Below are 21,168 nucleotides of genomic sequence, written 5' to 3'. Positions count from 1 at the left end.
TTTTTTAATTAATAGGAACATTAAATGTAGGCAACAAGACGTGTCATTTTATCATGGACAAAAATCAAGTGCACATCACGTGAACAACATATGCACCATCGCAACAATCCAACCAATCACAAAACAGATTCTGCGCGTGAGGCCTGTTTAGGCCTATATTTCGTATTTGATTAGCAACGGTGTTTTTCGTGGAGACTACGGTCAGGTGGTCGTTTCTAGAAAAGTTAGCAACGACGTTGCTCAACCACCATGGTACGACGCAACTTGCGACCAAACAACGACACTGTTACCTAGTGTTCATGTGCTTCGGAAAAACCTTTCTCCGAGTGAAAACATCATCATTCAGCGTCATTCACGTCACTTAATGTGTGAGTCAGAGGTCGGAAACTGGGGCTAGATTTTGCTAACAGAGTTGCCCAGTTAGGGGCTCGTCATCACTTTTGTCGTCACGTTGTAGTTCGTTTGTAGTCCATGTGGCCTTTCATGTCCAACAGTTTTAATGTGAACTTGGTAATTTGCCCTTTTTATCACTTGAAAAGCTGCATATCTTTCTTTAACGAGCATCTTACACTATATTTTAAGCAAATACAGTTGTTTGTTTAGGATTAGTGAGTGTATGTTTTAACCTTTGTTGTGGCATCCGTGTTTGTCACACATTCGATGGCAAAGCACTTGAACACTTGCTGTCGGAAAAACAAAGTAGCCATGGGGGCGGTCCTTGTCATTCCGAGGTGCTCTGAATGCACCCTTACACCTGTTCCCAGAAAGCATCGTACCTGTGTCGCAATTCACTACCTCCGACGTTCGAACACCGTAGTTCCAACAACGTTGTTGATGATGCAGCGATACATATCATTGGTGGAAACAGTGGCAACGTATAATACCCCACCCCCTAGAAATGTTCTGTCACGGCCTATGTCGACACTTTTCTAATCTAAACCGAGTGATTAATGCTGGCATTGTCATTGCCATCAGCCAAAACCTAAACCTATTGCAAGCATATAAAACAGTTAATTTAAGCAGACCAATATGAGTCATTATTTGTGTTAAATATCTATGTTGGAAAAAATATATAGCCTGGACAAATGTCTGGGTATCCCATAGGATATCAACTGTCTCGTGGCTTAACGGCAGCGCGTCAGTGCGCTGAGCGCTCGGCCGGAGTTCGCGTCCTATGTCTTCTTTTCATCTCTGACTAAGAGTAGGCCTACGAGACACAACAATAGGTTTTGACCATACATATTTATGTATATAGTTACTCTACATCGAGAGACCATAGGTAGGCCTATAATACATCAGTCAAAATCAATTGAATGTCACACTAGTTCACCTGCAGGTAGCGAGAAGCAAGAGGACAATCTCATATCATAAGAAAATCGAACCTACAACGTTGGGATAATAAGTCATCTGCTTTAGCCACTACACTATTTATCACTGCTGATGTAAGGGACTGTGAAGATTATAATACTAAAAGCAAGGCAATACTTGAATTAACATAAATAGCAAGAATGAGCCAAGTAGGGGAGTCAGTGTCTTAATCAAAATTAAGCTACAGGATAGATCAATCATTGAGTCATGAGATAAACATCCACTTCGCAAATTTTGGTTTAGGCGGTTGTGATTTTTGGTTAGGCGCTCCGGACACCAACAGGAACTACCAAGGAACGACACAAGTGCGACTGCCTAGGGGCAGTAGTTCAAACGACCAAACTTTGCGTCCTTGTTTGCGATTGAGAGTTCGAACTACCCTTTCTAGAAACACCAAATCCAAGAACGATGGAGCGTACTACCAAGGTTGCGACGCAAGTTAGCAAACGATGCTTTCTAGAAACGACCCCCAGAGCAGCGAGCAGGGCTGGGGACGTGAGTCCGGGCGTGTGCAGGCCCGAACTGCACTGTATGACCACTGAGCATAGATAAACAGTAAAATGTAGCTGGGACGGTAGAGGGGTTAGAAACCCATGAATGAAAATAGTCTATTTATTTCAGGTAGCCTATTTTTGCACCAAAAATATGTGAAAACCATGGAAGTTTAAAATGTAAAAAAAAAAAAAAAAAACTCTCACGTTCCCAGCGCCCCCCTAGGTTGTATGAACGCCCCCTAGGGGGCGGTACCGCCCCCGTTGAGAAACCCTAGTTTAGCATATTGATAGATTTATCCTCCTTAAGTAATAAGCGCCGCAAGGCCTAGTTTCCAGTGACTTTGGAACAGCTAAGGGGCTTTGTTAAAAACTCAAATCATTGAGACTACAGCCTCCTGGGGCTTAGTGATTTTCTAAAACAGTTACACTGTATACCTGGCAAGGTTTCAAAAGGTGGAGATACTGCAATGAGAAATATAATGATTTATTCATAAAAAAAAAAAAAATCTTTCACCAAGAAATATGTTTCTTATAGCGGAATGGTTACCAAGCAACACTGGGACACAGCAACTCTCAATTTTTGTATCAATGTGTGGCGCAGTAATATAGAATGAAATGCAGCCAACATGAAGTGCTGCAGACAGACCAATATAGGGATCTCTGTATATGTTTCTAATGTAGTTGGAGTGTTTTACAATGGCTTTGTATGCAACCAACCATAATGAAGGACCAGAACTATCCATTTTAGAATGATTTTTTGTTATGAAAAAAAGGTCCATGAATAGTATGATCTGATTTTCCTAATAGATTTTCAAAATTTTTTGTGAAATTCTAAAAGATAGTGTTACAGTACATCTTGTCATGTTTTCTAATATAAGAGCATTGCAAACTTATGTTTGTAAAATAATAGGTGATGATGAGCCCGAGCACCTACTCATGACACGTGACATTTCGTAATCCAACAATACACTCACATGTGGTGTGTGTGTGTGTGTCAACTGCATACATCTGATGTGTTTTTGGCTACTTTTACACACTGGAAGCACTTACTTCCTGTTGGATGTGAGTGACATTTGACACTGACGGCATTCAGTATGTGGTGCTACACCAAAAATATGTGATGAAGGCTGCAATGATGCACCTCAAAGTGACCAATTTACTATATTTTGTAATTGGCAGTGCAAGTTATCCTAAAAAATGGCATTCAGCCTACATATTAGTGGGAGGGGGGACTGTTGTTGGAATTCTGCATTCTGACTGGCTGTTGGGATCCTGCATTCTGATTGGATGTCGAAATCCTGTTTTTTGAATGGCTGTTGGAATCCTGCATTCTGATTGGCTGTTGAAATCCTGCATTGTGATTGGCTGGGGGAATCCAGTATTCTGATTGGCTGTTGGGATCTTGCGTTCTGATTGGCTGCTGGAATCCAGCATTCTGACTGGCTGTTGGAATTATGTGTTATGATTGGCTATTGGAATCCTACATTTTTATTTATTTTGCAAGGTAGTACTTATTGTTACACTATTGTCTCTATTTGCACTGTACCTGGATTGGTCTCTGTTTCTTGCAAGTTGCTTTGTGTTGGCTAAATGAGCTGACATGTTGCACACAAATGACAACACAGCAGTCTATCCTGTATTATTACGTATTTGTTAATTTATAATCACTGATGCAGTCACATGACAATGATAACTGGGAGCTTAAATCTGATAATGTCCCAGTGAGACTTAAATGTTACAGCAATACAAAACATTTTTGTAGCACATTGCAGAAGTTGGTAACAACAAGGAATTTTGTATGTATTTCATCATATCTCACTGATATTGTTCCCAAAAAATAATTTGCTCATCACCTGTAAGGGTGGTCATTCATTCATTCAAGTACTGGCAGACAAAAGGAAGCATGAACTAGATTGATCATAGAAACTGCGCAATGTGATTTTTTTTTACTTCACAATGGAGATAGAAATGTTGGCTCTTAGAAATTTGATTTGGTTTCTAAATATTTGGCTCTTAAATATTTTTTTCTGGAGCCTTACCTAGTCCTTTATTTAGTGAGGTAGTTAAATTACTGTTGGAATCAAGCAGAGATTTATTTCTTCTCATATAAATTATTTGTTTGGTATAATCTGGAGCTTGTAGAGTTAATGGGAGGGAGAACTGACAGGTCAACGATCTTGAATACCACATAAATAGACTGCATTTAATCTTGCATTTTTCCAATAATTAATAAAGGCTCAGTATAGCCCATTTTATCATATGCTGGTCATTATACTATAATATGTTGTCTTCCTGACATATGCTTTTAAAGTAAACTCCTAGCTGTTTCAGGCATAAACAGTAAAGCTATGATGTTCGGCAAAAGCTTTTATGCCTTTGTATGAGTATCATGTTTTTCTTTCAAGTTTTCCTTCCTCCTAGAGACACTGTTCACAAGGCTTAATTTGCATACAGTATGAATAATAAATGGCCATAGAGCTGTGTCTGGTCATGACTTATTTATGTTTAGCGTTTTAAAAAGCAAACTAGTCACTACGCGGGTGTTGAGTAAGTACGTTTCAGTAGTTTCTCTCAGATGCCCTTCATACATTTATGAAATGTGTCCTAGCATTTGTCATACTAAGTGAACACTATTATTGTGCATAATAGTAGTGCATATGGCCAATTAAACTGGAACAGAGAACAGGTGAAACTTTGACAGTTTGCATTGCAAAATGTATGGTTTGGACAATAGAGAACATTGAATCATCATCTTAGATATTGCAGTTCTATGTGAAAAGACCAAAACAAGTTAGATATAGAATAAAGGAATAGCACTTTCAAATAATGATTAACAGCTAACGACAGTCATCCTCTACTGTATGTCAAATATGATAAAACACATATCCATGCGGGGTGATTGAAATAATTATGAAATTCATTAAGTAATATGACTTATGTAGAAGCTGCACAAACAATATCTGCATTATGTATTGAAATTAAACATGTCCATAATTAATTGATAATCATGTCCATTATTTCAACGAGTTGATTCTACAGCTACAAGAATACACTTTTAAATTCCTGCTTCATTGTTGGATTAAACTTCAAGATCTGGCCTCAGCCTACATTTTAGATCTGCTTCTATTCACACAGTCGAGATCATATTTGTACATAATTACACTTCTTTCACAATTCTTTACTTGACTTTCCGCTTGACCTCTTTATACTATCATGATTCCCTAGTTCTGTTTTCAGGCATCCACAGTGTGGTCCCTACAGTATGTTTTTTTTTAACCGCCCTGCTCATAATAACATAAGTTATGACCATAACTCTGGATCTATGAGACCGAACGATGACCGTCACCACGGTCTTACTACGAATGATGCCATTCAGCTACCTGTCAAAATTGTCACATGTGACTGACTGGAGGCAGGTCCTGCTGCATAAAGCGGATGCCAGGACATGGCTCTTCCTCCTTGCCTGGACGATTTGGTTTGTTCCGAGCGACAAAGGAGGGTGACGGTCATTGTTCGGTCTCATAGATCCATAGTTATGGTCATAACTTACGATCTATTTCGACCTCTCTCTGACCGTCACCACGGTCTTACTACGGATGACTAGTACCAACAATGTCGCGAGGAACCGAGGATCCCTCTTCACTAGTCTGCTTGGCAGCAGTCATGAGAACAGTGGCGCCGACCGTGGTGGATGTCACATTGACTCTATAGAACCTGGCGAAAGTACATGGAGTACTCCAGGATGCTGCCGCACAAATGTCAGCAAGAACAACCCCTTTCAAAGCTGCCCACGAGGTGGCCATGCTACGTGAAACTTTGACAGTTTGCATTGCAAAATGTATGGTTTGGACAATAGAGAACATTGAATCATCATCTTAGATATTGCAGTTCTATGTGAAAAGACCACAGCATACAAAAAGCTGTGTGTGATCACGTCTCAGCTGCTGTGTACGATCCACATAGGCCCTCAAAGCCCTGACTGGGCATAATGTGTTAAGAGCCACTCCTGCCTGACAGGCTGGCTCAGGGTGAAATGCCTCCAGTTCAATAGCCATATTGATTGACTGAGGGTTTAGCACTTTGGGGAGGAAGAATGGATTCGGCCAAAGTGACACCGCTGCATCTTCAGGTTTCCACCTTATGCACTCAGCACTCATAGAGAGTGCGTGCAGCTCGCTCACCCTCTTGGTAGAGCTTAAGGCCAGTAAAAACACCGTCTTCTGTGTCAAAAATTTAAGATCAGCTTGCCCCAATGGCTCGTATGGGGCTGTGGTCAAAGATCTCAATACCAAGGGAAGGTCCCAAGATGGGGCCCTCAAACACCTGCCTGGACGTAGACGGTTTGCACCTCTTAAAAATTGTGACACCATACGGTGTTTCCCAACAGACAGGCCCCCTATTAAATCATGAAATGCAGAGATCGCGGCTGCATAAACCCTCAGGGTGCTGGCTGCCCTCCCAGTGTCCAAGAGAGACCGGAGGAACTGGAGTACCATTGCCACTGGTCAGGTCTTTGGGTCAAGACCCCTGTCTTCACACCATAAAGAGAATAACCTCCATCTCTGCTGGTAATTCGCCCGAGTGGAGGGTGCCCTAGCATTACTTATGGTCTCCAACACAGCCTCACTCAGCCCTCGAGGCAGGGGCTGAGGAGGGGCCAGGCCCACAGCTGCAGGACAGCCGGCCTGGGGTGCCAAATTCGACCCCCCACTTGCGAGAGAAGGTCTGCCCTGACTGGCAGAGGCCAGGGTTGGCCGTGAACAAGGCGTAGGAGAGCCGGGAATAAATGTCTCGCTGGCCAGCGTGGAGCCACTAAAAGCACTCGGTAGGAGTCCTGGCGTATTCTCTCCAATACCAGTGGAATCAAAGGTATTGGAGGGAAAGCGTACAACATTCCTCCCGGCCACTCGTGAGAAAGTGCATCCAGCCCCAGCGGGCCGCACGGATAGCTCAGGGAGAACCACATTCGGCAGTGGGTCGTCTCCCTCGATGCAAAGAGATCCACCAGGGCTACGCCAAAGCGTGCCCACAAACTTGCGACCACCCCTGCATGCAGCCTCCATTCCCCTGGAAGGGGTCCTGACCTGGAGAGGAGATCCGCTGCTTGGTTCAGCACACCAGGAATATAAATTGCTCTTAACGAGGCCAGGCGTGGGAACGCCCAAAGGAGGAGTCCCTGGGCGGCCTTGAATGATCTTGATCTTGAGATCTTGTGCCCCCCTGGTGATTGACGTGATAGACGGCTGAGCAATTGTCCGTACGTACTAGCACATGCTTGCCCTGTATAAAGGGAAGAAGTGCTTTCAGGCCAAGGTGTATTGCTCTGAGCTCCAGGACATTGATGTGTTCTCTGTCCCACGGGTGTCCCCAACGGCCTCTCACCGTCCGACCCTCCCAGACTGCTCCCCAGCCCGTCTGGGAGGCATCTGTGAACACCAGCGTCCGCCTGGAAGGTACTCTGCCCAGAGGAACTCCCTGTGTCAACCAGCCGACGTCCCGCCAGGGTAGCAGGGCTTGCAAACATAACTGGGTCACCCTGAGCTTCCTGTGCCTGTGCCTCCGTGGGTGAAGGCCGAAAGCATTCAGCCAACACTGCAATGGTCGGGCCCTTAGAAGGCCCAGTGGGACCACCATTGCCGCAACCCCAACATCCTCTGAAAGTAAACCAGCTCTATACGCTTGTTCTGGCGAAAGGCACGGAGGGTCGCCTGGATCCCGGCTACTCTCTGAGGGGTGAGAGATGCCCTCATCATGAGAGAGTCCCAAAAAGAACGTTTTCTGCCTTGGATTCAGGTCGCTCTTTGTCAAGTTGACCTTGAAGCCGAGAGACTGAACGTGGGACAGTACAGACTCTGTATCCGCCACCACCTGCTGACGGGATGGGGCACATATGAGCCAGTCGTCGAGGTAGGGCATAATCCTCAAACCGCTGCTCTGAAGGGGTGCCAAGGCAGCTGCCACTACCCTGGTGAACACCCTCGGGGACAGGGAGAGGCCAAACTGAAGGACCTGAAATTGATAGGCTTGTCCCTGAAAGGCGAAACGGAGGAACGGCTGATGCTCCCGACAAATTGGAACGTGGAAGTACGCATCTTTTAAATCGATCGTAGTGAACCACTCACCCGGCTCTATCGACTCTAGGATGTGCCTTGTCTGGAGCATTTTGAAGGTCAGGGTTTTCAAGTGCACGTTCAAGCGGCGCAGGTCTAAAATGGGGCGTAGCCCACCGTCCTTTTTGGGGACCAGGAAATATATGGAATAAAAGCCAGCTTGCCGTTCGCCGGCGCTTACCCTTGTTATGGCGCCTTTCTGCAGCAGTGTCGCCACCTCGTCTGCTCGTCTGCTTCCTGGACTGGGTCCTTGACTGCGGTCGGATGGAACCCCAAAAAGGGTGGAGGCCGCCGCCAAAATTGGAGTCTGTAACCCCTTAAAATTGTGTCCAAGACCCAAGGTTCCGACGTCTCCCTCTCCCAGGCATCTAGATGTAGCTGCGAGTAAACCTCTGCAGCCGACCCCCGTATCCTACTGACTGCCCCCGCGCGTCCTTGGACCCCTGGGGGGGCGCCCGCGTTGGGCCGTCCTAGTTGCTACTGACTGAGGTAGACGTTCCCCCTGATAGCGCCCAGACCAGGCCGGAACTTGCCTGTGGAGACCCTGGCACGTGTTACCCGACCAGGGTTCCTGACGTCTCCAGACACGTGTATGTGTATGCTGCCTACCTGCCGCTCCAGCCGCGGGTGGATGAAATGCCCTCTTTACACCCTCGCGAGCATGCACAGCTTCTTGAGCTTTCACCAGCACGGACTGTGAGTCGGGATGGAACACCTTGGCCGGCTGTACCGGCAAATTTATGAGCTCTCTCCTGACACCCTCAGGGAGGGCAGTCTGGGCCAGCCAGACCTGCCTGCGAGCTCACGTTGCCGATGACATGGCAGAGCCCACGTCACGCGTCATCTGGGCAAGGGCAGACAAGGCCGCATCCCTCAGGTCCTTGGTGTCCTGATCATCTGCGGCAACAGTCTTCCTGACAGCGGCTAAAAGAACCGCCAATGCATTCCCTGACCGAGCAGCACGGGCAGATGCATTATAGGCCTTACAAACAAGGCGGTCAGTCCGGTCACACTCCCTCCGGGGGCAGTGTGGGTCCGCAGTCAGTTTTGGTGGACCAAGAGAAGTCAGGGCAGCCATCTCCCTTTCTACAGGCGGCATATCCCCCAACCCGGTCTCCGGTGGGTATGACGCCCTAGCCAGCTTCCTGCAACCTGCATTAAACTGACCAGGTTTGCTCGGCACATGCCAGTCCCTTCTCAACATCTGGCAGAAATCATCCGCCGCAGGGAGGGACACTGTGGGTCGGGACTGGACGATACCAGCCCAGACCCCATCAGCTGGGCTAGCACCCTGTACCGGAATTGTGAGACCCACAATTTTAGCGGCAGAGAGAACCTTCCCAACCAGATCCATTGCCCCGGCGTCATCTGTGCCATCACCTCCTGATGTTGAATCCCCTGGGCAGGAGGAAGCACCACTGCGCCTGCCTTCAGGGTACCCCTGGTCTTGCCCAGCCCCCAGGAGGGAGCCTTGAGCATACAGCGAAATGGCATCAGGATGCCTTTGCTCCTGAAAAGAAGGCAGGTGACCAGGTGAGGTCTCTGCCGAGGGTGGGCGTGGAAGCTGTTCACCTGGTCTGTCAAGCCACGAACGGCTGCCAGAAGCTGGGTGTACATGCTCTCCTCCTCTACAGAATCCTGCACGGGAGAACTTGGAGGGAGCGCGGAGGGGTCGACAGCGTCTGCGGTTCTCCTCCTCTTGTGCCCATGAGGCTCATGGTACGACTTGTGTCTCCTTTTTGAGGACTTACCCTCTGGTTCATAGGACTGCCCTCCTTGAGTGGAAGAGGAGTCCGTCCGTGACACAGGTGCTGCCTGCAGACCAGCCCTACGAGCCCTCTCCTCGAGAGGCAAGTCGAGTGCGGCGGGGCATGGGTTCTTGACATCCCCCAAGAGATGAGCCCTGCCTAAACACCCAGGGCACTCCCGTAAGTCCATGGCCGCGTCGCAAAAGACGCACATATGGGATGCCATCCCAGCAATCAGGACGCTCACGCCTCAATATGCTGTAAGTGTATACAGCAACCTTTTTTTTTTTTTTTTGTCCGGCCTACTGCGTACAGTGGCCTACGGACTGAAGTTTGCTTTTATTTATTTATTTATTATTTAGTTATTTATTCGCTACAGTCAATCAATAGAAAAATACCTAGGCTCTGCGTAACCAACTAAATTGTATACCTACACTAATAACAAGGCTTACTATTTTACTACAATAAACAAGTAACTACTTCCACAACCCAGCACAATTCACGCGAACGTGGGTGGGGGTTATACAAGGCAGAACAGAAATGAACGACCGCACCTGGCAGCCATGCACATTGAAATTATCTTAAATAAACAAATGCAATATCTCACGCACAAACCCAACACAATTCACGCGAACGTGGGTGGGGGTTATACAAGGCGGAACAGAAATTAACGACCGCACCCGGCAGCCATGCTCACTGGCATTATCTTAATAAACAAAGTCAAAGACTATCTAACAAACCCAGCACAATTCACACAGACGTGTGTGGGGCTGTTACGGCGCACCCGACTGCTGCCGCAGAGGGGAGTCAGCCTATTACTTCAGCCTTGTGTTCTTAGTGTTTAACTCCAGAGCCTAATATCAATATACAAGCATTCAAACAGGGTAGAAACGTTTCGTCTTACCGTGCTCCGCGCTCGTTCACCAGTACTTTTCTCCTGCACACACAAACAAGGTTGGTTAACCAGGGAAAAACAGTGAAAAACTTGAACGGGAAAACTTGAAACAATCCTCAGGGGCTTAAAGCACCTGCACGACTTAACGTGATGGATCGTAGATCTCCCAAGTTTCAAACTTACCGGGTCTCCTGAAAAACCGAAGCGAGAAGGCAAAAGAGGAAGAGCCATGTCCTGGCATCCGCTTTATGCAGCAGGACCTGCCTTCAGTCAGTCACATGTGACAATTTTGATATAAGGGTCTCGCGACAGGTAGCTGAATGGCATCATTCATAGTAAGACCGTGGTGACGGTCAGAGAGAGGTCGAAATAGATCCTCAGATATACTGTGTCCCAGACAGCCATTTGATGTGTTTCTGAGACAAGCAGTCCCAGCTCAAAGCACTTGTGAAGAGATTGGAAAAGCACACACCCAAGTCCTTGACTGACAGCTTTGTAGATCTCAAAGACCTGTGAGGAAAGTGCCAAAGTAGTTTAGACTACAAACGATATTGAAATATTTGCGCACCCTTTCTGCTTCAGTTCTTCCTAGAATTGCTTTTAATGACATAATTATACAAGTGAAAGGACTAGGCTGATTTTAATAATTGATACCACATCAATATTAATCATAGAGAGAACATTACATTTATTCAAAATCTCTTCAAATATCATACACAAATAGGACATGGTGAAAATTGTTGATCCACCAGTGCAAACCTGCAGAGCTAAATCATTTATGTTTGGGCCTTTTTTGGGCCTGAAATTGCTGATACAACCTTTAATAGCCAAGAGAATGTTGTAAATAGGGAATGACAAAGCATGGTAAATAAGGCCTGGGACTTGCTCTGTTTTCAGGTATAGGCTATGTATCCATGATATTTCTTAGCCAACAATGGGCGTCGCCATAACAACACAGTATTCAGAAATCCGGTTTTCTATTTCCGGCCGAAGCTGCGTGTTTTTAATATGGCGATAGACAGTGCTTGACGTATCCTAAGCCATGTGAAAGCAAGCTTTTATATGTTTCTGTCAGTCAAATATTATAGAATATCCATATTGAGTGCAGAATTATCAAGATTTCCAAAGAAATATAAGTTGAAGCATATTGTAGTTAGCCTGCTGAGACTGCACTAAGTTATAATGTAAACAGAATGGACGGAAGATAAAAACCGGACGGATATCCGGTTTAAGGAATAAGGTGGATAGATATAGTCTTCTGAGGCAGCTTCAAGATACAGCATGTAAAGACTTTCATTATTCATTATGATTTTACAGTATCTAACTATGTTTTAGCTATTTTACCTAGCTATGTAAGGAATGAAGTAAAGGATGACCCAGCATTTTAAAAGCAGATAAAGCACATACAAGGTAGAAATGAGCTCACAACGCAAGGTGTGAAGTCCATTATCCACCCTAATCCACAGTTGCCACACTCTTAAAACAAATGTGTTGAAAACAACACAACTTGCGTGTTGTGTTTCCAGATAGCACATTCGTTTTAATAGTGCACATTTGTATAATAATATTAAAGCTAGGATATCTAAAATGGACTGGTTTATAGAACTAGTTCTTTCTGCCACACATTGACTCTTTTTTTTAAGCTAAACTGCCATTAGGCTCCTAGTTCTACATAGATTGTTGCTATATATAGCCACTAACGTCAACCATCAACAGATGTCAACGCACAAGCTGTGTCAGGATTTCACCTTGAGAAGTTGCTGAACTTTTACATCGTCTGCCAAGGGAACTCAACTCACCGTCTGCCACCGCCTGCCAACTTTCACACCTCTGCCATCTAGCTGCAGGCCTACCTACGTTTCGCCACTGGACTGTCCAGGAGCAACGTACGGGAACATCATGCAAGCGACTTTTTAATCACTATGCTGGAGAGAAGAGAGAGCCGCCCACCTGCTGGCTGATCTGGGACTTGTGGACTAAACTGCTGGCGAAGCACTATCACCTGCCTGTGGACTTATTGAGTGTTTTTTGTTTGTCTTTGTCTTTGTCTGCGTGAGCGCTGAGTCCGTTTGTTTTATGTCTGGTCTTGTTCTGTAAGCCTACTGTCTTTGTAAAGACAGGCTTGCTTTAATGTTACTGTCTATTTGTCTGTCTGTTTATTTGTGTCTTGGTGTGATGTCACAGGTACGCTGGCGATTACCAGAGCCGGACAGTAACGGAGTACATTTACTTGAGTACAGTACTTGAGTACAATTTTGAGGGATCTGTACTTTACTCGAGTATCATTTTTGGGGAGTACTCATGACTTTACTCAAGTACATTTGAGAGGCAAATATTGTACTCTTTACTCCACTACATTTCTATCTATAACCGTGAGTACCTAGCCTAGAAATCTAGACGCGCCCCTAGCGGCAGCAAATTACATTTGCTGCCAGGGCTAGTCTAGCAACTCTCCGTTGGCTTGTGAGCTCCAGAAATCGAAACTTAATTAGGCCATTTAAATCGTGTATAGAGTCGTTAGGTGGGCTTAACATAATGATTGATGGCAGAGTTGCAACGATTTGGCTTGAATTCCCTGCTACTTGAAAACAAATAAGATGGATGTTGCTGCTGGCGAACAGTGTGACACGAGTTAAGCTTTTATTATGTTGGCAAACGTTTGAACTAGCCTACTAGCTCCGCTGGGGAAACGCATGGGACTCATAGCGCTGCCGCTGTCCTATTGCGTGCAGAGGGAATTTGAAAGACAACTGATTATCCCGCCCCTCGGACTGAGCACTGCGAACGGTGAGTGCCCAGACCCTACATTTTAATGTGGGTCTGGCTCGCCAGGCTAGTGAGTACCTGTTACTACTTCTAAAAAAAAAGGAACAAAGAAAAATCTCGGAAACCCTCAATTTATTGTTTCCCTCTCAAACGTGATTGGATTGTGCAGGCGCCACTGATTGGGACAGCCTATCAGCAATCACCTTCAGCTTTCTGCCAAAGTCAACTCCATGGTCAGATTTAGATAAGAGATGAAACCATGGACGAAACAATGGATGAAGACGCAGCAGGTCCATCCCAGGAATGTGCCAACCTGTGGCCCCACCTTGCCAGACTATTTCAATTTTCTGAACAAGTTAATGATAGTTTTCGCTTCAAGTGTTTCAATTACAAAATAGTATTTTGTATTTGAAATACGTATTTTAAATACATATATTAGAAATACTGCCTATCCCTGGCAACATGGTAAAAAGATGAAAATGACTTGATTTTACTTCCAATTCCTTTTACATTCTCCAAGGCATTAACATTTTTCATAACTCCATGTAGGACCTTTCTGTACATAAATGTAAGCACTGTGGCAGTAGTAATGCAATATTTAGAAAATGTAGGCTACTCTTGTACTCTTGATACTCAAGTACTTTTAAAAACAAGTACTTCAGTACTTTTACTTAAGTAGACATCTGACTGTTGTACTTTTACTTTTACTTGAGTAAAATTTAGCAAAGGGTATCTGTACTTTTACTCAAGTAATGAAGCTGTGTACTCTGTCCGCCTCTGCCGATTACACCGCTCTGTCCAGCATCGTTTGTCTTTATGTGTCAATGTCTTGTGTGTGGAGCGCTTTGGATTGTACTGGAAGTACATGTTAAATGCGCTTTATAAATAAAAATGACTTGACTATATAGCCAAAGCCCAGAAGTATGTTCCATATCTCGCATTTCTCAGCATTCTGGTGCACATAGCTCTGTAAAATCACTGTGGGCCCCATTTCCTAGGGGAGATCATTTCTGGGGGTTGTCAGGTTCGGTGAAAATAAATAATATGTTCTACATTCTATAGTAAACCATCACTTTTTAATTTTCCATTTATTTTTTTTAGTTAGTTTTAATTTCCTTTACAATACACTTTTTTTTATTATACATACTTACAAACTGCACTGTTGTTCACACTAGGCAGACACTTTTATCCAAAGTTACTTAGAAAAATGAGGAATAGCATTAGACCTACAGTGCAGGGGAGACCTTACTGTAAGTAGCAAGTAATACTACATCAATCAATACTAGTACTTGTACAACTAGATGTACCGCAGAGCGGTACAAAATATGACCGCCGCCCAGTCCAGCACATTTTTTCCACAAAAAGAAATCACGCTGAAAGGCCTATATGATTCTAACTGTCTCACTAAATTGCATTATCCACACTCAATTCTCACTGGTATCTGCTAGACAACAAGTCCCAAAACATGATTAGTTCATAGATTTCACATGTAAAATTAATTTTATACAACCCCCACCTCCATCTTGCCTGTTCATAATTCTGAGAAATTCTTGATTGTTTGTGTTATGTTTATGTTATGTGTGTGGGTGTGTGTGTGTGTGTGAGTGTGTGTGTGCGTGTGTGTGCGTGCTTGTGTGTGTGCCTGCGTATGTGCCTGTGCATGGAAGCGTACATATGTCTACTGTGTGAGTATATGTCCAGTGTTGGGAACGTTACTTTAAAAAAGTAATTAGTTATAGTTACTCACTACTTGTTCCAAAAAGTAACTGAGTTAGTAACTGAATTACTCTATGATAACAGTAACTCGTTACCAGGGAAAGTAACTATTTGCGTTACTGTTAAAAAAAAAGTTGCTATATGTCAAAGAATTTGGATTTTTTGAGCAGTTTTGAAAAGCCAGTTGAAGTTAGTAGAACAGACAGGTGTTTGTAGGCTACATAACTTTCGATATTTATTAGATAGATAGATACTTTATTGATCCCCAAGGGGAAATTCAAGATATTGCACATCGACAGACCTACGGTTGACTTCAGCCTGTGTCATAGCTTTTTGTTGTGAGGCAGAAAGATCTAGCTTTTGCTGCTTGGAGGACTTTGCTCCGAGTCCTTCTTTGCTAGTGGATGGCGAGCTATCATCTGTGGTGGAGGTAGGCTATCGGTGTTTTTGGCCACTAGCTTGGATGCGTGTGTAAGATGCCTCATTAAATAAGAGTTGCTCACAACGGATGTCGACAAAATCTTCGCTCCTGGACATAATGTAGCCTACACATTACATGAACGTTCTTGCCTTTGACCACAATGAATTTGAAGTAGTGCTTATATCTCCACCTTGAAAATGCCAACTTTTCATCGGATTGCTCCTGACCTCTGCTGTTTCATCGAATCTCTACTTTAGCTGTTGCGTGTGTGTGTGGCGCGTGTGCTGGCAAGTGTGTAAAAACACTGGCTCTGATTGGCTATCATGAAACATGACTCTGCCTTAGCCAATCATAATCGCTTACGTCGTTATTAACCCACCTCCTCACTAGCTGTGAGCCAGGGGTGCGTTCGGATTACACAGTTTATTTAATCAATGCAAAGTAAGTAACGCACCGCATTTAACGTCCAGTAACGTTAACGGCGTTGTAACGTTGTAAAAAGTAATTAATTAGATTACTCCGTTATTGACAAATTAACGCCGTTAGTAATGCCGTTATACTTAAACGCCGTTACTCCCAACACTGTATATGTCATACGTATGATTACTGTGAATGTGTGTGTGTGCGTGTGTATCTGTTTGTGCACATGTGTGCACATGAAATGGGTTAACATGACCCCTGGAGGCAAATATACGGAAAAAAAATGGTCATCCTAGTTTCTTTTTTTTTCCGCATGTCCAAATTTCCGTCAATGAGTCCCGGGACACTGAAAGACCGGGGTACACGAAACTTGGTGGGCATGTAACCCCACATGGATAGCATGGAACCATCGTTTTTCGTTTTGATCTGTAGCCCCCCCGCTGGACTGGACCCCCGAAAGGAGAATGTGAATATCTCGAAAACTGTAGGGTTTAGGAGGACCATTTTTTTTTTGTATGTTGATCTCAAGGGGCCATGTCAACCCATTCCATAACCACTCATTTCATGTATAGCGCCACCTAGTTAAACACAAAAAAGTAAAAATGAGGTGTTGTAATTGAAGGTATCTGTGACCTAACATAGTCAAAACTGCACGAAATTGGAAGTGTAGGATCATTATGACACCCTCTGTATGCACGCCAAATTTTGTGGAATTCCGTTCATGGGGGGCCACACAATAAATTAATTTATGTTACTATACACCAACTGGCCTGTAGGTGGCCGGAGACAGTTTTCTGTGAATATCTCGAGAACCGTAGGGCCTAGGAGGTCCACCTTTTTTTATGTATGTTGGTCTTAAGGGGGCATGTAAACCCATCCGATTACCACTTATTTCATGTATAGCGCCACCTAGTTAAAAATTAAAAAGCAAAAAATTAGGTGTTTTCATCACAATATCTCTGGCTGACAAGGTCAAAACTGCACAAAATTAAAAGTGTAGGATCATTATGACACCCTCCGAATGCATGCCGAGTTTTGTGTACTTTCGTTCATGGGGGGCCTTACAATAAAATCATTTATGTGTACATTTAGTGACGTACACCAACAAGGATTCCCGGGACACTGAAAGACCGGGGTACACAAAACTTGGTGGGCATGTACCCCCACATGGATAGCATGGAACCGTCATTTTTCGTTTTAATCTGTAGCCCCCCCGCTGGACTGGACCCCCCGAAAGGAGGGTAGGGCAGACACAGTTCTCTGTGAATATCTTGAGAACTGTAGGGCCTAGGATGACCATTTTTTTCCGTATTTTTGCCTCCAGGGGTCATGTTAACCCATTTCATGTGCACACATGTGCACAAACAGATACACACACACACACATACATTCACAGTAATCATACGTATGACACATACTCACACAGTAGACATATGTACGCTTGCATGCACAGGCACATACACAAGCACGCACACACACACACACACACACACTCACACACACACACACCCACACACATAACATAAACATAACACAAACAATCAAGAATTTCTCAGAATTATGAACAGGCAAGATGGAGGTGGGGGTTGTATAAAATTAATTTTACATGTGAAATCTATGAACTAATCATGTTTTGGTACTTGTTGTCTAGCAGATACCAGTGAGAATTGAGTGTGGATAATGCAATTTAGTGAGACAGTTAGAATCATATAGGCCTTTCAGCGTGATTTCTTTTTGTTGAAAAAATGTGCTGGACTGGGCGGCGGTCATATTTTGTACCGCTCTGCGGTACATCTAGTTTCATGTCATGATATTGAAGTTTTCCTTGACTGTGATGTTGCATTAGCTGTGCATTGTTGTTTATGGTCAGGAATTGTTGTTGTCCTACATATTCATAACTCCAGCTATTTGGTAAAGTAAAAGCCTCGTCCACTGCCTATGGTGATGGCTTCTCAGAAAATGTCTAGACTAGGGCAAATCTAATCTAAATGCATGTTGGGATGTGAACACCAACGTGATGGAGCCAACCTGATGGAGATGGATGCCATTTGGTCTCGGTTCTCGTCTAACTGCTAAGGGCCTAACTCAGTCTTGGGCCTTGGGCCTCTCCTGGACCACAGGAAATTACCTGAACTCAAACTATATTTGTCAAAGGAGAAATTATAATCTGCTCGTGTCTGATATCATTTTAAAGGTCTCCATGCGAGAAATACAGTATTGGAGCGTCTATGCCATCCTTACATTTGTCCACAACAACAGGATGCCAAGGTTAGTATTTACTCATGTCCCCCTAAAATTTTGACTACGAATTGAGCTTTAAAGTCCATTGTTTTCTCTCAGTTCTACAACAATGATAACCTTAGGCTGTTGTTTGCAGTTGTTTAAATTCATTGGGAATTACAAAGTTCTTGTCAAACCTAAATTAAGTGTGTGTATTGAAAATGACATTGAAGAATTGCTTTCATTTATAGGGTAAAACACCCTCCAAGCTAAATGACCAGATGAACAGCATTGGAACATAACTCAAATTGGAAATTAACTCATTAAGAAAATCCACAAGAAAATCCACAAGTGTCTCAGCCAATTCATGTGCATGTTATTGATGGTAATGTGATGTATTTCAAGGTTATGTAAGATTGTTTGAGAAGGACATTTGGTGATGCTGTGGTCTGATCTTTTTGTGAAAGAACTGCTGGAAGACACCATACACATTAACAAAGGATACAGGACTCAGATACTAGGAGAAAGCGTGGCATATCTAAACCTAGGTATCAGAATGCACAAACTGACACAGAGCTCAAGAAAAAAAACAACTGCACCATGACCAAAGAGAATGACATGGTGGCATTGCCAGACAAGGATTTCAGTTCTGCCTGCGACAGCTGTTGCTACTTAGAAGTTGCGGTTTCTATTTAAAGCCACTGTAGATCCACCTGACAACTAACTGAATGCTCATAGAGATTTTTTACACTTTCTTTAAAAAGTAATCTTGAGTTGGACTTTTCATTTCATTGCTGATTAAGAACTGAGGTGAAGTTAATATCCCACACAATAACACTTTTTTTACTTCTACTGAATAAAGCCTATGGGCCCTATTTTTTTTATAACTATAACACATCTATAACACATAGCTTACTTACTTACTTACTTACACCCAGCACATAGTGACTGCAAGCACGATGCAAGTCTTGTTCCTATCTCATACCCAACGCAGTAATGATTTTACCGTCAAGCGCTCGAGTTCACAATTGTCAAATGAACAATGCGTAGGCTACTCATAGGTGTGTCAATGAAAAAAATAGGTGTGGTCAGGTGCACAGCGCTGTAAGGATCCTAATTTCCAGGCTGATGATAATCCTTTCAATCATATGTGGACTTTTGATCAGCTACTAAGTGTGGGCCTATTGTGGGCCTGCTGTCACATGGTTGTCACATGTCCACATAAGTTAACTTGGACCAGGAAATTTAATCAAATGTATTGTCATGTCTTGATTGATTCACTTTAATGGTCTCACTACAACAATGGTCTCAGTTTCATCAACAACTCACCATGTGGTCCCTATCAATCACAAACTGGGTAGCCTATTTAAGGGAAGTTGACACATTACTCTAGGAGCCATTCTGTAGCCAGAACTCCCACACCACTTTGGTGTGTAGCCATCATCCTCTGAGCTGGGTATGTTCATTCTCAGATTGTTTTGTGTGATATCCTAAATATTTCTTTTAACCTGTTTTCGTAACTGACATTATTCATTTAGATGGACTTCTAAAATGTGTTGGATGAGTAACTTGTACCTGACCAATAAATTGTTAAACTCTGATCTGCATAGCACACTATGTACTTATTGACTGGGAGAGCCGTCTAGGTAACGGTGCTAGCGCAATGGATGGCTAGGATTAGTTATTACCACCGTAGAAACTAATCGCTGGAAGTGGCACGCTATAGACAAAGTGACTATTGTATTATGCAGCAGTGGGCAGCGATAGTCTAGATTGGTCGCGGAAACTTAGCACAGCCTGAACCCTCTGTAGCATAGGAATTTGCTTGACTGTCTAACACGCCGGTGAGTATAGAGCTTCACAGTCCCGCCCACAGGAGTTTCCGGAAGTAAGAATTCAATGCAATTTCTCCATTGACAATTCGGGTATAAGCCATAAAAACTTAACTGCACATGGTAGACTCAAAACCAGCTACGGCTGTACTAAGCGATTGTGTATGCTCATATAGACGGCAAAAGTTCACGGGGCACTAACCTCGTTTTGAGATAAAAGTATTTTTTTCGCGATGAGTCTTTTACTGCCTATGGCGAAAATCTTAATGTGAATAAAAACTTTCTAGACTAACATTGGTACTTGTATCAACAAGGATTGTGGTTTATATATCACACAAACTTAGTCAGGGCCAAATACACCATCAAATAGAACACTGTAAATGCTAGTTTGAACACTTAACTTTTCAGGTAGACGATAGGCTAGCTAATCATTAGCCTTTCAGACATTAGAATGTCATTATAATGCTGCTAACATTAGCCTACATGCTGCAACACAGGTATGAAATATATTATGTTTTAGTGACCTTGTTGTTTCTATGAACATGAATTGTTGTGTATAGGAAACATCAACTTAGTCGAGGCATAAAAAGCCCTGTATCCCCATTAAGTACTTAAACTTTTGAACTAGCTAGCTAGCTGATAGCACAAGCTGGATGCTACACTGCAGTAAAATGGTTAGCAAACTGTCCATGCCCCCATGAATATTTCACTGTTTCAAGGACGAAATCAAGAGTGTCCAAAGGGGTGAAAACCACTTTAAATCGGGTCACATTATTGACTGTTGTGTGTCGAGGGTCAGCTTGTGGGTTTTGTAAGGGCCAGCATGAGGGACAAGACCTATCAAACCTACGAAGTTGTGTGGTGAGTTTTGCAGGGAGGTTGGTAATGCTAGTTAACATTAGCTAGGCTACTGTAGCCTTCATACTGTACGAGTCATATCATCAATTAACCTAGAAATACTTCTTCGTACATTTAATGAACATTTTGTGTAATAATTCACAGCAAGTTAATAAACTGAATATGGTGGTCCAAGAGCAGACCATGCACCGGTCCATGCATCAGGATGGCAGTCAGATATGAAGCACGTACTGCACAATGTTGCTAATGTTAACGTTAACCGATTTCACACACACACACACACACGATATAAAATATACGATGGTAAATATAACATTCAA

Source organism: Alosa pseudoharengus, unplaced genomic scaffold, assembly GCF_046254945.1.
Source record: "Alosa pseudoharengus isolate Yale_2024_CS ecotype anadromous, Long Island Sound unplaced genomic scaffold, YU_APseudo_1.1 YU_APseudo_1.1_scf_3, whole genome shotgun sequence".
Classification (NCBI taxonomy): Eukaryota; Metazoa; Chordata; class Actinopteri; order Clupeiformes; family Clupeidae; genus Alosa; species Alosa pseudoharengus.
The sequence above is the reverse complement of the archived record's forward strand: the minus strand, read 5'-3'. Positions refer to the sequence as shown.